Genomic DNA, 21,292 nt, shown 5'->3' with positions numbered 1-21,292 from the left:
AACATCTAGAAGGTTGAACTTGTCATGAACGCCAAGAGTGCCACAGCTAGTGCCCAATTGGAATATGACTGAATGACTGAACTCCTGAACAATGACTGTTGTCTTCCAGGCCATAACTTTGAGGAGAAAATTCATAGGAATTTCTTCATTCCATTGTTGAACTATTGTTCTACTTGATTCTACTGTCTCCCCCTCAAGTATGTAAGCTTGTCATGAGCAGGAAATGTGTCTACCAACTCCATTATATTATACTCTCCTAAGTTATTTGTACAGGGCTCTGCACACAGTAAAAGCTCAATAAATATGATTTATTGATGCTTTGTCATCTCTTTTCATATTCGTTCTCTAGGGACAGAGATATATGAGTCCCTTCGTTCAGGTGTCAACAAGAAAAAGGAAGGAACAAAATGGGATTATTTTTCAATGACATTTGCTAAGTACTGGTATAAGCACTGATATAAATATAAATCAATCAGGTCAGTTCCTGTCTCACATGAGGCCCACAGTCTAAGTAGAAGGAAGAACAGGTATTGAATCCCCATTTTACAATTGAGCTACCTGAGGTGCGGAGAAGTGAAGCGACTTTCCCAAGGTCACCCAGCAGACAAGTGAAGAGCCGGGATAAGAGCCCAGGTCCTCTGATTCCCAGACCTGTGCTTTTCCCACTATGCCACGGTGCTTCCTGTTATCATATTTTCACAGGATGCCACTTCTAGTTACAAGTGAGTATGGACTGAGTCTAGCTGAGAAAGGAGTTCAAGAACGTTTATTCAGTACCTTAAATGACAACATGGGGACTAGTCCCTCTAGGCTGTAAGCTCGCTCTGGGCAGGGAATGCGCCCATTATATAATAATAACGAGGATATCTATTAAGCACTTACTATGTGCCAAGCACTGTTCCCATCTGAACTCTCCCAAGCATTTAGTTCAGTGCTCTCACATAGTAAGGGCTCAAAAACTACAAGTGATTGATTGACTGGCCATGTTTTTTTTCTCTATTGGGAAGGGATGTAGAGGGATTGTTAGTGGGTGCCAGCATCATAAATGCAGGTTTTATCACCCGATTCATAGAGTAAGAACATGCAGACACAGAGATGAGACGAGTTTGATGCTTTGAGACTTAGGAAGTCCATTCCAGGAAAACATTTTGGAATGCCACAGTCACAATGAGCAGATTTAGGAGCTCAGAAGACCAATCCATGTAAGGATTAAAACTACTACATTTAATTTAACTGCTGAACCCAAGCAAGATGGTTTGGGTGAAACAGAGGGAATATTTCTCAAATTCTTTCTTTTTCTAGTCTGATCTCACCTTTCATGCCTTTCCTTGGCCTTACAGTCCAATATTGTCCTATCATGGATGAGGCTGCATCCACGAGTGTGATATTAAGAGAGGCTCTCTCTTTCACAGTTTCTCCATGAAAATAATGTCCCTTTTCTAGTCAATTGCCATTCAACTGAGCCTTCCTAAGACATCACTGAGGTGTGTGAGGTCCCTGTGGGCAGGGAATGCGTCTACCAACTCTATTGTATTGTAATAATAATTATAATGGTGGTAATTGTTAAGTGCTTAGTATGCGTCAAACACTGTACTAAGTGCTAGTGTAGATACGAGGTAATAATAATAATAATTCTGGTATATGTTAAGCGTTTACTGTGTGCCAGGTACTGTACTAAGCACTGACCAGGTCCCACATGGGCCTCACAGTCTAAGTAGGAGGGAGAACAGGAAGTGAATCCCCATTTTGCAGATGAGGGAACTGAAGCACAGGAAGTTAAGTGACTTCCCCAAGGTCACACAGCAGGCAAGTGACAGAGATGGTATTAGAATGCAGGTCCTCTGACTCATAGGCCAGTGGTCTGTCCACTAGGCCATGCTGCTTCTCTCCCGTATACTCCCGAATTACTTAATCCTGCTCTCTGCACTCAGTAAACAATAAATATCATTGATTGAGCGCTAAAAAGGGGATAGTCTAGTCTACCACCTGCAGGCCTTGCTCCGGTAGGCATAAGCTCCTTGTGAGCGGGCAACACATCTACCAACTCTATTGTATTGTACTTTCTCAATTGCTTAATGCACTGCTCCACACCTAGTCAGTGCTCAATAAATCTTTTTGATTAACTGATGCGCCTCAGTTTCTGATCCATCCACTCTTTTGCCCTCACCATGTCTCCCCATTCATTGACCCTTATTGTGTGATAGTAGGTAGGACATAGAGCCAGATGATCTTCGTTTGGGAGAACATAGGCCTGGTTAGTGATCCAGAAGCTTCAGAAAATTATAAAAGTGACATTCACTTGGAAGCTCGGGACTGAGTTTAACTGGTGAGAGTCAGGTAGGAGTTTGACACTGATGAGATCACCCCAGTTTGCTATCATTCTTGTTTGTATGTTTTTCCTCTCCTTGAAGTTAGAGCATTTTGATTTGTCATCTCAAAGCTTACCTCAGTGGGAGAGAATGTGCAGAGAAACTGAATAATTCAGCAATGTTCTCAGTACTTGTCCTTCTGGGAAACTGGGTGCAATTTTGCAAAAGCATGATTGACCTTCAAAAGGCTTACAGCCTGAACAGCTCTTTTTTAGACCACTCCAACCCATCCCACCCACCTGGACTTGATGAACAGCAGAAGATTCCATTTGAAATTGTTCTGAATTAAGGTGGCTTAGTGGAAAGAGCACGGGCTTGGGAGTCAGAGGATGTGGGTTCAAATTTCAGCTCCACCACTTGTCTGCTATGTGACCTTAGGCAAGTCACTCAACGTCACTGTGCCTCTGTTACCTCATCTTTAAAATGGGGATTAAGACTGTGTGCCCCATGTGGGACAATCTGATTACCTTGTATCTACTCCAGCGCTTAGAACAGTGCTTGGCACATAGTAAGCGCTTAACCAATACTGTAAACAAAGAGGCACAAACAGCTTCTCTGTGCACCATCTCAGGCATTAAATTATTATATTATCCCTCTGGTCAGAGTTGCCCTTCACTGATTATAGCCAGACATAACTGGTCTAATAGAACACTAGGACAAAGACACTATGGATAATGCTACTGTTTGAGGGTGCTTTGGGTGGGATTTCTTTTGGTAAATTAGAGCAGATAGTAGTGTTCCTCCAGTAAACAGATCCCAAACTCTAGCAGCAGGTGGATTGAGAAGCATCATGGTGTAGTGGACTGAGCACAGGCCTGAGAGTCAGAAGGTAGTGGGTTCTGATCCCAGCTCTGCTACTTGTCTGCTGTGTGACCTTGAGCAAGTCACTTCACTTTTCTGTGCCTCAGATTCCTCATCTGTAAAATGGGGATTAAGACTGTGAGCCCCATGTTGGACAAAGACTGTGTCCTACCCAATTTGCTTGTATCTACCCCATCGCTTAGTAAAGTGCCTGATACAAAGTAAGCAAGTAACAAATACCAGAATTATTATTATTATTCCCTGTAGAAAGCTAAGAAAACACACTACACACAGCTGGAAGAAGATGGGAAAGAAGCATCTAAAATCTGGAGAGGTTTCTAAATAAGGAAAGAGAATACACAATTAAAGTTACATGAACCCCAATGGCCATATGTCTCTTAGTCAATTTTCTCTTAGAAAGTCAGCTGCTTCTCTCATTTGTATGAACATGAGTTTCATTTTGGACCGTTTATCTTGTGGCTTAACACTTTCATTCTCCATAGTTTCCTCATGGCATTCTTCACCTCTGCATTTCGCAGAGTGTAGATTAGAGGGGTTAGCAGAGGGACAACTATGATTTAAAACACAGCCATGTTTTTATCTATAGGCAAAGTGGTCAAGGGTTGGATATGCACAAATATACAGGGAATAAAGCATAAGACAACAACAGTGATATGGGAGGTGGAGAGGGCTCAGCAATCTGCCTTCCAAGCTGTGAGTTTTGAGGTAGCATAAGATGACAACGTAGGAAAGCATCAACAGAATGAAATTGAACAGGCAAATCACCCCGCTATTGGCAGCTTTGAAGAGACCAAGGGTTTGGGTGGCACTGCAAGTGAGTTTCACATGAAGTAATTGATCACACTGGGGACACAGAATGGTAACCTCATTACGAAGAGAATCTGGATCACTGAGTGAAGAATCCCCCCCATGCAGACAACTCGCACCAGCAGCCTGCATAACCGCCTGTTGATGATGGTCAGGTAGTGCAGAGGCTTATCGTTGGCCATGTAGCGATTGTAGGCTATCACATTGAGGTGGATGATCTCAGTACCTCCAAGACCTGAGTCATGCACCGTTCAAAGGAGATGGTGTTCTTTTCCCAGATGGAGTCTTCAATCAGTTTGGGGGCTGAGGAAGAAGAATGAATCATATCTATGAAAGACAAATGAGTAAGAAAAATGTACATGGGAGAGCCCAGAGTCTTGCTGCAGGTTATGATTGTCACGATAGCAAGTTGTCAATCATAGTAATACTGTAGATGGCTAAAAACACGTTAAATATTATTTTCTGCATCCCTGGATTCTGTGTAAGGCCCAAAAGATGAATTCTGTCACATTGTTTTCATTCTCCACTGAGTCTAGGGGGACGGTAAGCACACAGATGAGGGTCACTTTTCCTTCTAAGAAAACACAAAGATAATGAACATACTCACTACTGACATCTCAAATTTATATCAGCTACTTGTCCATGGAGCATTAGATTAGTCTGTTCTGCTGTATTCTAGCTCAAATGCTCCATTGATGCCTAATCGAGGGAGTCAAAATTGCCTCTGATCCCCGGTGGGCATTCCTTTCATCAAAAAGCAACAAGGATAATTGTTAAATATGTGTCAAGAACTGCTCTAAGCTCTAGGGGAGATACAAGATAGTCAGGACAGACAAAGTTTTTTGTCCCACACAGTATTCACAATCTAAGTTGGAGAGAGAACAGGTATTTAATCTCCATTTTACAAATGAGGTAACTGAGGCACAGAAAAATTAAATGACTTGCCCAAGGTCACACAGCAGGCACATGGCAGAGTTGGAATTAGAACCCAGGTCCTCTGACTCCCAGGCTTGTGCTCTTCCAGTGCTTAGAATCGTGCCTGGCACATAGTGAGCGCTTAACAAACATCATAATTTTTATCATTATTATTTCCACTAGGCCATGCTGCCCCTCAGTGTATGCTAATCTTGCTTGATGAGCCTCCTGTGAGACAAGAACTGTGTCCAACGCTATTACCGTGTATCTACCCCAGGTCTTATAACAGTGCTTGGCACAAAGTAGGCATTTTACAAATACTATTATTATTATTATTATTATTATTATTATTATTAACATTATGATTACCCTTGCACAAAATGCATGAAACAAGACTACAGTTTGATCAAGGCTCAACCAAAATCTGTTCAACTGAAGGTAAGGCCTCGTGGTCTGGGAATATGTCTACCAACTCTGTTATTGAAAAGCAGTGTGGCTCAGGGGAAAGAACCCAGGCTTGGGGGTCAGAGGTCATGGGTTCGAATCCCAGACCCTCCACTTGTCTGCTGTGTGACCTTGGGCAAGTCACATAACTTCTATGTGCTTCACTTCCCTCATCTGTAAAATAGGGCTTAAGACTATGAGCCCCATGTGGGACGACCTGATTACCTTGTATCTACCCCAGCACTTAGAGCAGTGCTTGGCAAATAGTAAGCATTTAGTAAATACTATTATAATTATTATTATTATTATTATTATTATTATTATTATTTCTCTCCCAAGCACTTAGTCCAGTCCTTTGCACACAGTAAGTGTTCAGTGAATATGATTGAAGGGCATTGAGCAGCTGTAGCTGATGTTCCCACCAGATCCAGTACTGGCTGCTAAGGTTGTAGAGCAAGTAGAGCAGTGAGATAGGGCAGATTCCAAATCCTCAACCTCTCTAGCCTCCAGCCTTACATTTAACAATGCCCAGTCTCTAGGATAATAATTGCAATTGTGGCATTTGTTCATTCATTCATTCATTCAATCAAATTCACTGAGCTTTCACTGTGTGCAGAGAACTGTACTAAGCACTTGAGTAGTACTATTCAGCTACAAATAGAGACAATCCCCACCCACAACGGGCTCACAGTCTAGGAGGTGCTTACTGTGTGACAAGCACTGTAATAAGCACTGGGCTAAACACGTGATAATAATAATAATTATTAATATGGTACATGTTAAGTGCTAACTATGTCCCAAGCACTGTTCTGAACGCTGGGGTAGGTGCAAGTTAATCAGGTTGGACACGGTCCCTACCCCATATGGGGCTCACACTCTTACCCCATTTTACAGGCATGGTAACTGAAGCACAGAGAAGATAAGTGGCTTGCCCAAGGACACACAACAAACAAGTGGCAGAGCCGGGATTAGAACCCAGGTCCTCTGAGTCCCAGGCCTGTGTTCTCTCAGCTAGACCATTATGTGTCAACATCCTTTCTTCAAACCTACACAAAGGCAATGACCAAAGAATGAACTGAGTGCAGCTAGATCCTCCTCGACCTCTCAGCTACCTTCGACACTGTGGACCACCCCCTTCTCCTCAACACGCTGTCTGACCTTGGCTTCACAGACTCCATCCTCTGGTTCTCCTCTTATCTCTCCGGTCGTTCATTCTCAGACTCTTTTGCAGGCTCCTCCTTCCCCTCCCATCCCCTTACTGTGGGGGTTCCCCAAGGTTCAGTGCTTGGTCCCCTTCTGTTCTCCATCTACAAGCACTCCCTTGGTGACCTCATTCACTCCCACGACTTCAGCTATCATCTCTACACTGATGACACCCAAATCTACATCTCTGCCCCTGCTCTTTCCCCCTTCCTCCAAGCTCGCATCTCCTCCTGCCTTCAGGACATCTCCATCTGGATGTCTGCCCGTCACATCAAACTCAACATGTCCAGGACTGAATTCATTGTCTTCCCTCCCAAACCCTGCCCTCTCCCTGACTTTCCCATCTGTATTGACAGCACTACCATCCTTCCCGTCTCACAAGCCCGCAGCCTTGGTGTCATCCTCGACTCCGCTCTCTCGTTCACCCCTCACATCCAAGCCGTCACCAAAACCTGCCGGTCTCAGCTCCGCAACATTGCCAAGATCTGCCCTTTCCTCTCCATCCACACCGCTACACTTCTCGTTCAAGCTCTCATCCTATCCCGTCTGGAATACTGCATCAACCTTCTCTCTGATCTCCCATCCTCATGTCTGTCCCCACTTCAATCCATACTTCATGCTGCTGCCCGGATTGTCTTTGTCCAGAAACGCTCTGGTCATGTTACTCCCCTCCTCAAAAATCTCCAGTGGCTACCAATCAATCTGCACATCAGGCAGAAACTCCTCACCCTGGGCTTCAAGGCTCTCCATCACCTCGCCCCCTCCTACCTCACCTCCCTTCTCTCCTTCTGTAGCCCACCCCACACCCTCCACTCCTCTGCCACTAATCTCCTCACCGTACATCGTTCTCTCCTGTCCTGCCATCGACCCCCGGCCCACGTCATCCCCCGGGCCTGGAATGCCCTCCCTCTGCCCATCCGCCAAGCTAGCTCTCTTCCTCCCTTCAAGGCCCTACTGAGAGCTCACCTCCTCCAGGAGGCCTTCCCAGACTGAGCCCCTTCCTTCCTCTCCCCCTCGTCCCCCTCTCCATTCCCCCATCTTACCTTCTTCCCTTCCCCACAGCACCTGTATATATGTATATATGTTTGTACATATTTGTTACTCTATTTATTTTACTTGTACATATCTATTCTATTTATTTTATTTTGTTCGTATGTTTGGTTTTGTTCTCTGTCTCCCCCTTTTAGACTGTGAGCCCACTGTTGGGTAGGGACTGTCTCTATATGTTGCAAACTTGTACTTCCCAAGCGCTTAGTACAGTGATCTGCACACAGTAAGCACTCAATAAATTTGATTGATGATGATGATGATGATGATGATGATGATGATATGGCTAAGTGGATACAGTGCAAACCTGGGAGCTAGAAGGTCTTTGGTTCTAATCCCAGCTCCTCCACTTGCCTGTTGTGTGGCCTTGGGCAAGTCACTCACCTTCTCTGTGCCTCAGTTACCTCCTCTGTAAAATAAATATTGAGCCTATGAGTCCCACATAGGGTGGGGTCAGGTCCAACTCAATTTGCTGGTATCCACCCCAGTGCTTAGTACAGTGTCTGGCACATAGTAAGTGCATAATTATAATTATCATATTTATTATTATTGTCATTATCTAGGGAACAAGGAGGGAAAACCACCATGGGTTAGGTACGCAGACTCACTGGTGCCCTCCATTTTAAAGTACAAGCAAGACCACCAGGTGTCAAAGGTCAGTCCACCAGTGAACTACATGGCACCCCCTTCCCAAACCATTTCTCTTTGCTAACCCACCAGGTCCTTTCGGGACAAAGGGAGCAAATAATGCAACATACATGGCCACAGATTATGTCAAAGGTCTTCAAATACAACCAGCTGTGTTTGGGGTCAGATAGCATTAAGAATTACTCTGTTAATTTATTTATAACTACATACCGATCGGGTTGCTCAAAATATGTGAAAGATTTAGTCCTTTTTTCAAGGTGAAAGGTTTATTTTTATTCATACCCACAGCAAATTATACCTTCTTTTCCACAATGAGAGGGTCACTCCAGGTCAGGGTCGTCACATGGACTGTACACATAACCAAGGGATGCAAAAACATTTTGAAATTCTACAATTAATAAACTTTTCAGCTCTCCCTAGTCCCTTGTTGTATATAAATATCACCACTTGTGAATGGTTTTTTTCAATATCAGATTCATTTTTGGAATCTAATATTAGGACTCAGCATTTCTCAGAAGTGCCAATGCACATCTGCAAATCATAAGACTGTAAATCATAATATTTATTCAATGAATTTCTGCAGTCATGCTATAGGATCCACCAAGAAATCTGGATGCAAGATTTTGAACATGCGTCCACTCCTGGGGAAACTCTTCCATCTCGGCAGGCTTTGAAACACATTGCAGGTCCTAGAGAAAATTATTCAGGAGGTGCAGCACATCTGTGACTGCACCCCACAGTTTCGCACCCAAGAATGGAAGAGCAAATGATTGCAAACCACTTCTCCAAATCAATCCGACTTTTCAGATTGATAATCAGACACAGCATGAACCTGGGAGTCAGAAGGCCAACATATGCGTTTACATCACTGGAATGTCCCCAGTTGTACCCAAAGTGAATTCAGTCCCCCAATGAATTTATCACTTTCCTGAACTTGAATCTGCCAGGGTTTCTGTGTCACTAGAGGCATTTAGAGGTGAATAAACCAGCAGGATGAATAGGAGTCTTTTTTGTGGATAAACACCTACAAGCAGGTGGTGCAAAGATGAAGTTCACAAAGGAGGTCCATCCTACTCTCACACCTCCGCTTATACAGTAGTAAATCTCAGAATATGTCCTGGAAAGAGCTGTAGGGCTACCAGAGGTCCAGTTTCTATCCACCTGGTCTGTCTTCCAGATACAATTCCAGAAGCCTCTAGGTCCCTATTTGTATGTTAAGCAACTGGCCTCTCTATCCCGGCTTCTGCCACTGAATTCTGCAGCTCAGAAGCGACACTCGGGTTGTGAAGGAACTCAGAAGAGAATAAAACATCTCCAGATGAAATGGATAAATTAGGGGTTTCCCCTCCTCCAGGATAAATATTCTAGATTCAAGTGACCATGGACAAAATTCCTCAGAATGGTGCAAAGTACATGATTACATTGAAGTGCATAAGGGATGTGACATCTTTTGGATATCTCTGTCCAACATTCACGAGGGCCATCATTGGCCACCAGAGAAATGGTAGCTTTCAGGAAGTCCATGAGAGTAAATCTGGAGATCAAAGATCTCAGTGGAGGGGAAGAAGGTCTTGAAGGAGGGAGAGATGTGGTTGAGGTGGCAGGTTAAGAGATTATGAGCAGAAGGAGTAATTCAGAGCTAGAGGGGTAAAGGATGGAGTATAGGTCAGCAAAACCGGTGAGGCATCGAGCAATTAGAAGCCCCTGAATATGTGGCTAAGGTTGCTGGGATAGTGTTGGGAGTCATTAGAGTCGGGCAACTAGCAGAAACAAGAAGAATTATCAGTGTGAATTTGGACGTTTCTAAGGGTCAGTGCCGGTGACTGTAAACTCATTGTGGGCAGGGAATGTGTCTGTGTCCTGTTATATTGTACTTTCCCAAGCATTTAGTACAGTATTTTGCACACTGTGAGCACTCAACAAATAAGATTGAATGAATGAATGAATGAATGAAGTGATGTGAGTGACTGTAATTGACTGATGATGTGATGTGACTGGGATAATGTGATTGCATTGTCTCTACTCCAGTACCTATTACAGAGCTTGTCACATAGTAAGTGGTTAATTTATCATTAGTTTCATTATTATCATTATTATTATGTGGGCTTTTACGGTATTTGTTAAGTGCTTTCTATGTGTCAAGTGCTGGAGTAGGTAAAAGTGAATTGGGATGGACACTGTTCCTGTCCCACAGAGGTTTCACAGTCTAAGTAGAAGGACGAAAAGGAGAACTGAGGCACAAAGAAGTTAGGTGACTTGCCCAAGGCACACAGCAACCATTTGGTGGAGCTGGGATTATAGCCCAGGTCCTCTTACTCCCTGGCCCGTGCTCTTCCCACTAGGCCATGCTGCTTCTGATTGAAAAGAGGAAAGTGAGAGACAATCATTAAACTCATCTGCAAATGCATCAGCCAAAAGCAGTTTAAGGAGCTCAGAAATAAGGACCAATGACAAGGTCCTTGAGTCACCAGCAGATCTGGACTCTTGGTGACTCAGATGTCATCCAAAGTGTTTCCCCATAATAATAATTGATAGTAATCATTGTGACATTTGTTAAGTGCTTACTATGCTCCAGGCACTATTCCAAGCACTGGAGTGGCTACAAAAACATCAGGTTGGACGAAGTTCCTGTCCCTCATGAGGTTCATAATCTTAATCCCCATTGTACAGTTGAGGCCAAAGAGGCAAAGAGAAGTGAAGTGACTTGCCCAAGATCACACAGCAGACGTGGGTCGGAGCTGGGATTAAAACAGTTCTTCTGATGCCCCAGTACCTGGTGGTATACTATGCTTTTTATTGCTTTACAGAGAGGGGAATAGAAAGCAGCCTCTAACCCTGCCACTTAGTGACATAATGCTGATCATCAACAATCCCAAGAAATTTCATCATGGAGCCTTCCACACAGCAGATTGCATCCCAGGGATTTGTAGCCCATGAGGTGGAGGTTGTCCAACACTGGTCATGGGGTAGCTCCTTACTTGGGAGTCAGTGTTAAGGGGGTCCAGGTTCACCTAGTCCAAATGATGGAAAAGACAGAGGAATTGAGAAACAGCATGGCCTAATGGATACAGCACAGACCTGGGAGCCAAAAGGATCTGGGTTCTAATCCTGCTCCACCACGTGTCTTTTGTATGACCTTGGATAAGGCACTTTACTTCTCTGGGCCTCGTCTGTAAAATGGGGATTAAGATCGTGAGTCCCATGTGGAACAAGGACTGTGTCCCACCTGATTAGCTTGTATCTACCCCAGTACTTTAGAACAGTGCCTGGTACATAGTAAATGCTTAACAAACACCATAAAAAATTACCTGGTTGACCTGACCAGATTAATTTGTATCTACCCCAGCGTTTAGAACAGAGCTTGATATATAGTAACTGCTTAACATCATAATTATTATCAATTACTGATTCACTTCCCAAAGGTAGCGTAGCCAGAGGAATTCAAGGCCTGCATTTCTGGCTTGGATATGCTAGATCCAGGATAGATCCACTCATGCATAGAACCACTCAATCGATGCTATTTATTGAGCACTTACTATGTACAGAGCATTGTACTAAGCACTCGAAAGAGTACAATACAAAGGAATTAGCAGACAGGTTCCTGGCCCATAACAAACTTACAGTCAAGACTGAAATCAACAGTCTAACTCGCACTTGTGTATTTTTTCCCCAGTGCTTAGTACAGAGTTCTACACACAGTAGTTGTTTAATGAATACTACTGCTATTGCTACTACTAATAATAATGATGGTATTTGTTAAGTGCTTACTATGTGCAAAGCACTGTTCTAAGCGCTGGGTGAGATACAAGGTGATCAGATTGTCCCACATGGGGCTCACAGTCTTCATCTCCATTTTACAGATGAGGTAGTTGAGGCTCAGAGAAGTTAAGTGACTTGCCCAAGGTCACACAGCAGACATGTGGTGGAGCTGGGATTCGAACCAATGACCTCTGACTCCAAAGCCCACACTCTTTCCACTGAGCCACGCTGATTCTCTACTATTACTCGTACTACTACTATGCTGCCGACTTGTACTTCCCAAGCATTTAGTACGGTGCTCTGCACACAATAAACTCTCAATAATTACAATGGAATGAATGAACAGTGATCTTGCTCCCTCTTCTATTTTACTGAGTCAGTGCATACCCTTTTGGGCCCTTTTCTCTCAGCAGCTGTTTCCCCAGCTTGCCTCCTGTTCCATCTCTACGATAATAATAATAATAACACTATTAATTATAGTGATATCTTTAACCCCTTACTATATGTCAAGCACTGTACAAGATAATCCATTGGACAGAGTCCCTACCCAATATGGGGATCACAGTTTAAGGGAAAGAAAGAACAGGTATTTTATTCCCATTTTCCAGATCAATCAATCAGTGGTATTTATTGAGTACTTACTATGTGCAGAGCACTTATGGGGATAACAAAGAAGTTAAATGACTTGCCTAAAGTCACACAGCAGGCAAATCTGGGAGTTGGTGTTAGAATCCAGCTCTCAGTTCACAGGTCCATGCTCTTCCGTTAAGTCACATTGCTCTCTGCCATACACTGAGCTCTTCCCATGTGCTAACATACAGGGTGCGCCTCTTAGGTCCCTCGGTATTCACCTTTGGGGGGAAATAAACATGAAGCAGGCGAGTCAGTGGCTCGCCTTCCTTCTCCCTTGTGCCCTCTGCTAATACAGCCTCACTTGCTTCTTCTCCTTCAGAGATCTACACTGGCCCACACCACTAAGACTCCCAGGGGAGTGGGCCAGTGTAGATCTTAAAGGAGCAATCACCAGTCAAACAATTAGCCACGCTAACACACACTTCTCTCAGACAAATATGCATGCTCCAACTCATGTCATGCAGCTCTCCCCGCCCCACAATAACAGACATAGAAATTCAGAAACTGATTTCTGTCAAGTGATGGCTGGGAGTAGTTGTCCTTACTTGTACCATGGTGATTATCATTGACTAGGAATTCCCACGCCAGAGCCTTTTCATGGGGATGGAGGAGAAAATCTGGACAATCAGATAATCCCTCCCAATCACACCATCCCATCCCATCAGCGATCCTGAATCCATCTGCTCATAAGACATTCACTTATGTCTTTTATTTAGACCTGTTATCTTGCTCTCGGTGGTCTAAAGATCCATATCTAATCTCTCTCCCGTTTTACACCAAACTCCTTAAGGGTGGGGACGATGACTTTTACATCTTTGGTGGGGTGCCCAAACATCTAGTAAATACACAGGTCTGAATTCAGTAATTAGGTTGTAACTGCATCCATGAGAGAGACTCTCTTGCACACTTTGTCCCCGGAGTGAACATTTTCTGGCCCCTTTCCATTCATTTCAACATTGCTCGAACACCAATTGCCAAGGGTGAAGAGGTGGATCTGAACTACCAACAGGTCATGGGTGTGAGTTGTTTTTACCATAGTGGTGGTGGTTTGCACTGAGTCATTCACAGTCTCTCTCCTCTGACAGTCATTGTGACTGACAATCATTGTCCCTCTGACAGTCTTCTAGACTTTGAGCCCACTGTTGGGTAGGGACCGTCTCTATATGTTGCCAACTTGTACTTCCCAAGCACTCAGTACAGTGCTCTGCACACAGTAAGCGCTCAATAAATACGATTGAATGAATGAATGAATTGTGAGATGATTGGTAAGCAGAACAGGTGCAGTCTGTACTCCCTAAACAGAACCACTCAGTTCAAACTATTGACACCAATTAATTAATTCATTCAATTGCATTTATTGAGTGCTGTGTGCAGAGCACTGTACTAAGCTCTTGGGAAGTACAAGTCGACAACATATAGAGACAGTCCCTACCCAACAACAGGCTCACAATCTAGAAGGGGGAGACAGACAACAAAATAAAACACGGAGACAGGTGTCAAAATCGTCAGAACAAATAGAATTATAGCTATATGGACATCATTAAAAAATAAATAGATAGTATGTACAGGTAAAATAAATAGAGTAATAAATCTGTACAAATATATACAAGTGTTGTGGGGAGGGGAAGGAGGTAGGGTGGGGGTGATGGGAAGGAGGAGAGGAAAAAGGGGGCTCAGTCTGGGAGGGTCTTCTGGCGGAGGTAAAATCTCAGTAAAGCTTTGAAGGGGGGAAGAGAGCTAGTTTGATCGATGTGTGGAAGGAGGGCATTCCAGGTCAGGGGAAGGACGTGGGCCAGGGGTTGACGGTGGGACAGGCGAGAATGAGACACAGAGAGGAGGTTAGTGGCAGAGGAGCAGAGGGTGCAGGCTATTTTTTCACTTAACTTCTCCTGCCATTATTGCTGTACTCGAATCAATTCTAATGGTGTTGGTTTTAATAAGTAGGTAATCCTCTGTGATTTGTGTGTGTGTGTGTGTGTGTGTGTGTGTGTGTGTGTGTGTGTGTGTGTGTGTGTGTGTGTGTGTGTGTGGATATAGAGGTAATAATATTTATTGACTTCCACTTGGTGCAATGTACTGTATTTGAGAAGTACCCAATAGCAAAGTGACATATATTTCCCAACTACAAGAAGCTTACACTCCAATGAAAGAGATAAACATGAAAATATTTACTACTAAAGAGAAGGGAAAATGCAGAAATGATAAACTCCTTATCTATTACTACTACTGTACTTACCCAAGTGCTAGGTTTAGTGCTCAGTACATGGTAGATATTCAGTACATACTCCACTACTCAACTGAGAGTTGGAATGAGGATGTGTGTCTGAGTCAAGGGGCATAGTTTTGGGGCTCCAGAACGATGGGGTCAGTGAGAAGCAGCATGGCCCAGTGGATAGAGCATGAGTCTGACAGTCAGAAGGGCCTGGGTTCTAATTGCAACTTCACCACTTGTCTGCTGTGAGACCTTGAGCAAGTTACTTAATATCTCTGTGTCTCAATTACTTCACCAATAAAATGAGGGTTAAGACTGTAAGTCCTATGTGGGACATGGACTATGTACTCTCTGATTAATAGTAATGATAATGATGGCATTTGTTAAGCGCTTACTATGTGCCAAGCTCTGTTCTAAGCACTGGGGGGGATAGAAGGTAATCAGGTTGTCCCACATGGTGCTCACAGTCTTAATCCCCATTTTACCGATGAGGTAACTGAGGCACAGAGAGGTTAAGTGATTTGCCCAAAGTCACACAGCTGACAAGTGGTGGAGGCGGGATTAGAACCCACGACCTCTGACTCCCAAGCTCGTACTCTTTCCATTAAGCCACGCTGCTTCTCTGATTAGCTTGTTCAGCGCTTAGAGCAGTGTTTGGCACATAGTAAACGCTTAACAAATACCATCATTATTATTCTACCTCAGCACTTAGCACAGTGCCTGAGCTAGTAAATGCTTAAGAAATACCATTAAATAAACCAGAAAAGCTGTAGGGCCTGTGTCAGCTACATATGTAAATTGTTACTTCTTTCTGTCATGAAATTAATAAAGATGACTCAAAGTGAAATTACAGCAAAGGTGGAGAGTGAAGGGAGGTGGAGGCAGGATGACCAGAGGGAGAGGCAGCCTTCCACACACGGGTCTGGCCCACTTCGGGAAAAAGCCTGGGCAGCGGCTAGTCTGGAGACCAGACCACTAGCAGAGCTCTGGTCCTGGGCCAGACCTTCAGGTGACTGATTGCTGCTACTGCTGCTACTGGGGCCACTGGGGATAGTGGGATTCCTGCTGCTAACAAACACAAGGTGGGGTATGGTGGCAGGAGTCAGGGCAGCCCAGGAGCACAGCAAATGGTGGAAAGGCCCTGGTGATGGCAATCCCGACGTTGCCACCCAGTGATCTGACCCAGGGAGTTTTGGCCCAGCTGTGGGAGATGGGCTGAAGAATCCAAGTTCAAACCCTCCCTCTGCCCCATCCTCATATGCAGTGGAAGTCATCGTCAGCAAGGAATGTGTCTAGTGACTCCGTTATATTGTACTTTCCCAAGAGCTTACCACAGTGCTCGCAGTAAACCATCAATAAAAACAATTGCTTGTTTGATTGAAGGTTATCTGGAGCAATAGGTGGGGTAAAGCGAGGGGCAGGGAGGCTGTAGGTAGTAGGGCCCTTCTAGGGCTACTTTCTCCTCTGCACGCAAGCCAAGGGCCCCGTTGGTACCCTCACCTTGCTCTACTCTGCTCCCACCCCAAAATTGCCAGGCAAGGAACTGCAGAAATGGAAAGTGTTTCTGCCATCTCGGGACACAGATGGTACAACAGGACAAACATCATTGTGTTTGTCATCACTCATAAGGGCAATTTACATGGTTTTGAGAAACGATGGAAATACCAACAAACCACTTCAAGGGCTTCAGCAATTCAGGAGATAGGTGGAGTGGGGGGGAAGGATTTGTGGTGGAAGGGAGAGCAACACACTGGATGGTGGGAGAGGAGGCCAGAGAGAGTCAGGGATAGAAGAGGCAGAGAATTAGTGAAAGACTGAACCAATAAAATTTCTCATTCTGCCGGCTTCCCTAACCTAACCCCACCTCCCAGCTTCTAAGTTTCTCCCTGGCTCTTCTGCCCTAACTTGTGCTGTGTGCTCTGGACACAGTAAGCACTCATTCAATACCATTAATTGATGAACTGATTGATTGACCTCAGTGGGATGGCAGGATGGTCATTCATAAAGCAATAATTCCTACCTCAGGCCCTATCAATTATATTTACTGAGCACTTACTGAGTGCCCAACGCTGTTCTAAGTACTTGGGAGACTACAATATAACAGAGTCGGTAGCCACATACCTTGCCCACAACAAGCTTGTTTTCACCCACCAGAGATACAAACTTTGCCATTTCACAAGAAAACATTGAATTTGGTTTCATATAGTCTTGAAATTGGTCCTCACAGTCAACATTAAGTCCCAATTTTTGTTACTGTCACCAAAATGCCTACAACGAAAAGTCCTCTTAAATCCTAGCAACATAATCTACCAATTACATCCAAACTCATCTCTAAACTGTAAACTTGTTGTGGGCAGGGAACATGTCTACCAACTCTGTTGTACTGTACTCTCCCAAGCACTTTGTAATAATAATAATGATGGTGACAGTATTTGTTAAGTGCTTACTATGTGCCAAGCACTGTTTTAAGGATTGCAGTAGATACAATCTAATCAGGTTGAGCTGAGCACAGGCCTTGTCCCATATGGGACTCACAATCTCGAGCCCCATTTTACATATGAGAAGCAGCATGGCTCAGTTGAAAGAGCACGGCTTGGGAGTCAGAGGACATGGGTTCGAATCCCAGCTCCAAGACTAGTCAGCTTTATGACCTTGGGCAAGCCACTTAACTTCTCTGTGCCTCAGCTACCTCATTTGTAAAATGGGGATTAAGACTGTGAGCCCCACGTGGGACAACCCGATCTCCTTTTATTCCCCCCAGTGCTTAGAACAGTGCTTTGTACATAGCGCTTAACAAATATCATTATCATTATTATTATTATTATATGAGGCAACTGAGGCACAGAGAAGTGAAGTGATTTGCCCCAGGTCAAACAGAAGACAAGTGGTGAGGCCAGGATCAAAACCCAGGTCTTTCTGACTCCACTAGGCCACTCTGCTACAGTGCTCCGCTCACAGTAAGAACTGGGCAAATAGCACTGATGATGTGGAAACCCCACGCTGACCACAGTGTTAATTTTCCTCCCGAGGACAGCCTTCACCTCCACAATTCCCTCATAGAGCTTTTCACCTCAGCGTCATTCCTCAGGGTGTAGTTGAGGGGATTCAGCATCAGAGGTATAATGGTGGTAAATAAAGTGACCATCTTATCCACTGCTAGGGTGTGAGAGGGAAGAATGTACATGAAGAGACAGGGGCCAAAGAACAGGAGGACCACAGCATGTGAGCCCCACAAGTCAAGAGCACTTTCCGCCTTGCCTCAGGAGACTGGGTTCTCAGGGTGAACAAGATGATGGTGTAGGAGATCACCAGGATGAAGAAGGCCACCAGAGAGATCATGCCACTGTTGGCCACCACCATCAGGCCCACCACAGAGCTGTCAGCGCAGGCACGTTTCAGCAAGGGATGCACATTGGAGAAGTAGTGATCTAGCATGTTGGGCTGGCAGAAGGGAAGCTGGATGGTGAGGAGTGTCTGAACGATGGAGTGTAGAAACGCTCTGCCCCAGAGGGAGGTCACCATGGCTTGATACACCCCCCGGCTCCTGATGCTCGGGTAGCACAAAGGTCTACAGATGGCCATGCACCAGTTGTAGGCTATCATTGTGAGGAGGAAGATGTCCGTGCAGCCAAAGAAGTGCACAGCGAACAGCTGAGTCATACAACTGCTGAAGGATATGGTTTTTCTCTTGGCAAATAGGTCGGCCATCATTTTTGGGGTGATGATAGAATAGCAGATGTTGAGAAAGGAGAGGTAGCTGAGGAAGAAGTACATGGGGGAGGCGAGGTGGGGGCTCACATTGCTGGTTATCATTATGAAGAGATTTCCCAACAATGACACCATGTAGAAGAGGGCAAACACAATTCTCTGTAACACCTGATTCTGCAAAATTCCCAAGAAAATAAATTCCGTCACAGTGTTTCTCTTCTCCATATGTTCACTTTAGTTGGGTTGAGCAGAGGGGAAATGCATCTGCAACAAAACCCAATAAGAAATAACTATGAAGGGAGCAAATTCAGTCAAAATGCATTTTTTTTTTTCAAAAAAACATTCTCTCTGGGAATTCCTCTGATACGAAGAGTTCCCCATGGTCGCTAGAATGTTTTCTCTGATTCTATGCCCTATGAGCCATCCTCTTGGAGCTCAAGCATGGGAGTTGGACAGAAGGAGGGTATGAACAACAATTAATCAATGGTATTTGCTGATGACTTACTATTTGCAGAGCACTGTCCTAAACGCTCAGGAGGGTACAATACAAGTGAATACAATGCAGGTGAATTGGTATACATGATTGCTGCCTACAAGAGAAGAACCATGACCTAGTGGATAGAGCAGGGACCTGGGAATCAATCTATCAATCAATGATGTTTATTGATCTCTTACTGTGGAACACTGTAGTAAGTGCTTGGAAGGGTATAATATAATAGAGTTGGTAGACACATTCCCTGCCCACAGTGAGCTTTTCAGTCTTGATAGAGCTTACCGTCTAAACAGATCTTACAGAAGGACCTGGGTTCTAATCCCCATTCTACCACTTGTCTGTTGTGTGACTTTGGGAAAGCAATTTATGTCTCTATGCCTCAGTTAAATATTCTGTGAAATGGGGATTAAGACTGTGAGCCCCTTGTGGGAAATGGAGTGTGTCCAATGTGATTAGTTTGTATCTACCCCAGTGCTTAGTACAGTGTTGAGCCTCTTTGTTCACAGCCCCGGCTCAACCAAGGTTTTTTGCCCCGTGCTGGGTGAAAAGGTTATAATGTTAAGCACTTAGTACAGTGCTAAGCACTTAGTACAGTGTTCTGCACACAGTAAGCAACTCAATAAGTATGATTTAATGAAAGAATGATTGGGAACTGCCACCTTGGATCCTCTTCCTGTTTATGGTGTCTCCTCGTGGTCGACAAGCACTTAGCAAATACCATTAAAACATTTTGTTTTAAAGGAGCTTATCTCCTGTAGGGGGAATAGACATTAAAATAGATTACAGACAGTAGAAACAAGGATATTTACCTCAATCAGTCAGTCATATTTATTGATCACTTATTGTGCACAGAACACTAAGTACTTGGGAGAGTACAATATAACAATATAGCAGATACATTCCTTGCCCACAGTGAGCTTACAGTTTGTTGACTAGGCAAACACACCCCAATCTCCTCCCCAAAGTGTATTCCAAGCCTTAACAGGTTTTTCACAAGTTCTGTTTGTTACAGGGAACGTGTCTACCACCTCTATCATACTGTACCCCTACAAGGATTTAATACAGCGTTCTGTGCACGGTTTACACATAACAAATATCATATATTGATTGTCTTATCTTGTCTTATGCTTTTGAGTCATTTCTGACTCAAAGAGGTGCCATGGACTCATCTCTCCCAGAATGCCCCACCTCCAACTTCAATCGTTGTGGAAGTGTATCCAAAGAGTTTTCTTGGTAAAAATACAGAAGTGGTTTACCAATGCCCTCATGCAGTAAATTTGAGTCTCTGCCCTTGATTCTTTCCCATGCTACTGCTGCCCAGCAGAGGTGTGTTTTGACTTGCAGCAGATTGCCTTCCACTCGCTACCCACTGCCCAAGCTTGGAATGGAATGGAGTGGAATGGAATGGAGTGGAATGGAATGGGATGGAATGCACAGGCCTCTGCTTGACTCTCCCTCCAGTAGTCGACACTGGTAGAGTACTGGAAACTCTCCATGTGCGACCCTGAGAGGGGGATTGATTGATTACAGAACATCAAAAACCTTTAAGGACTAAGTCCTCACCATTTCCAGGTTAAGCGTACATGTAATGACCATATTGGTCCTGACAGCCACTATAGCCTGGCCTGGCCCTTACAGAACTTTCTCCAGAGAAGAAGCTTGGTCTAATTTAAAGAGCACTGGCCTGGGAGTCAGAGGACCTGGGTTCTAATACTGGCTGTGCCCTTGCCTGCATTGTGACCTTGGGCAAATCATTCAAATTCTCTGTGCCTCAGGTCCCCCATCTGCAAAATGGGGATTCAATGTCTATTCTCACTGCTAGTTAGACTGTGAGCCCTTTATGGGACCTGATTTTTTTGTATCTACCCCAGTGCTGCAGTACGGTGCTTGGAACATAGTGAGCACTTAACAACTTCCACAGTTATTACACCTTTTATATACAATTCCTTTCACCTGTCATTTCCCCAGATCTTTTCACCCTGCAGATTTGTAAAATTCAGCCAAAATGAAGTCTCTTTCACAGTTATAAAAGAATAAAATGTGTCACCTATCCATATGGTATTGATTGGTTAACATCCATTTTTACAATTGGGAAAGAGGAGAGAACCAGAGTTCAACTAGATTTAAAAAGCAAAAGTCAGCGAGGTATTATAATCTTCTCTCTATTGTCAATTTGAGGAGGCTTTCAGATTTCCCATTCCACTTTAAGCTTGTACAGAATGTTCCAGCACC

The 21,292-nt window shown here is 44.1% G+C and overlaps 1 pseudogene; it reads right to left on the bottom strand.

Annotated features, from left to right (window-relative positions):
• Positions 1 to 17,896: 17,896 nt before the first annotated feature.
• LOC119928214 lies at positions 17,897 to 18,792 on the bottom strand (annotated as a pseudogene).
• Positions 18,793 to 21,292: the final 2,500 nt, after the last annotated feature.

The sequence above is a fragment of the Tachyglossus aculeatus genome, chromosome 5 (assembly GCF_015852505.1).
Source record: "Tachyglossus aculeatus isolate mTacAcu1 chromosome 5, mTacAcu1.pri, whole genome shotgun sequence".
Classification (NCBI taxonomy): Eukaryota; Metazoa; Chordata; class Mammalia; order Monotremata; family Tachyglossidae; genus Tachyglossus; species Tachyglossus aculeatus.
This window is presented reverse-complemented; position numbering and strand designations above follow the sequence as displayed.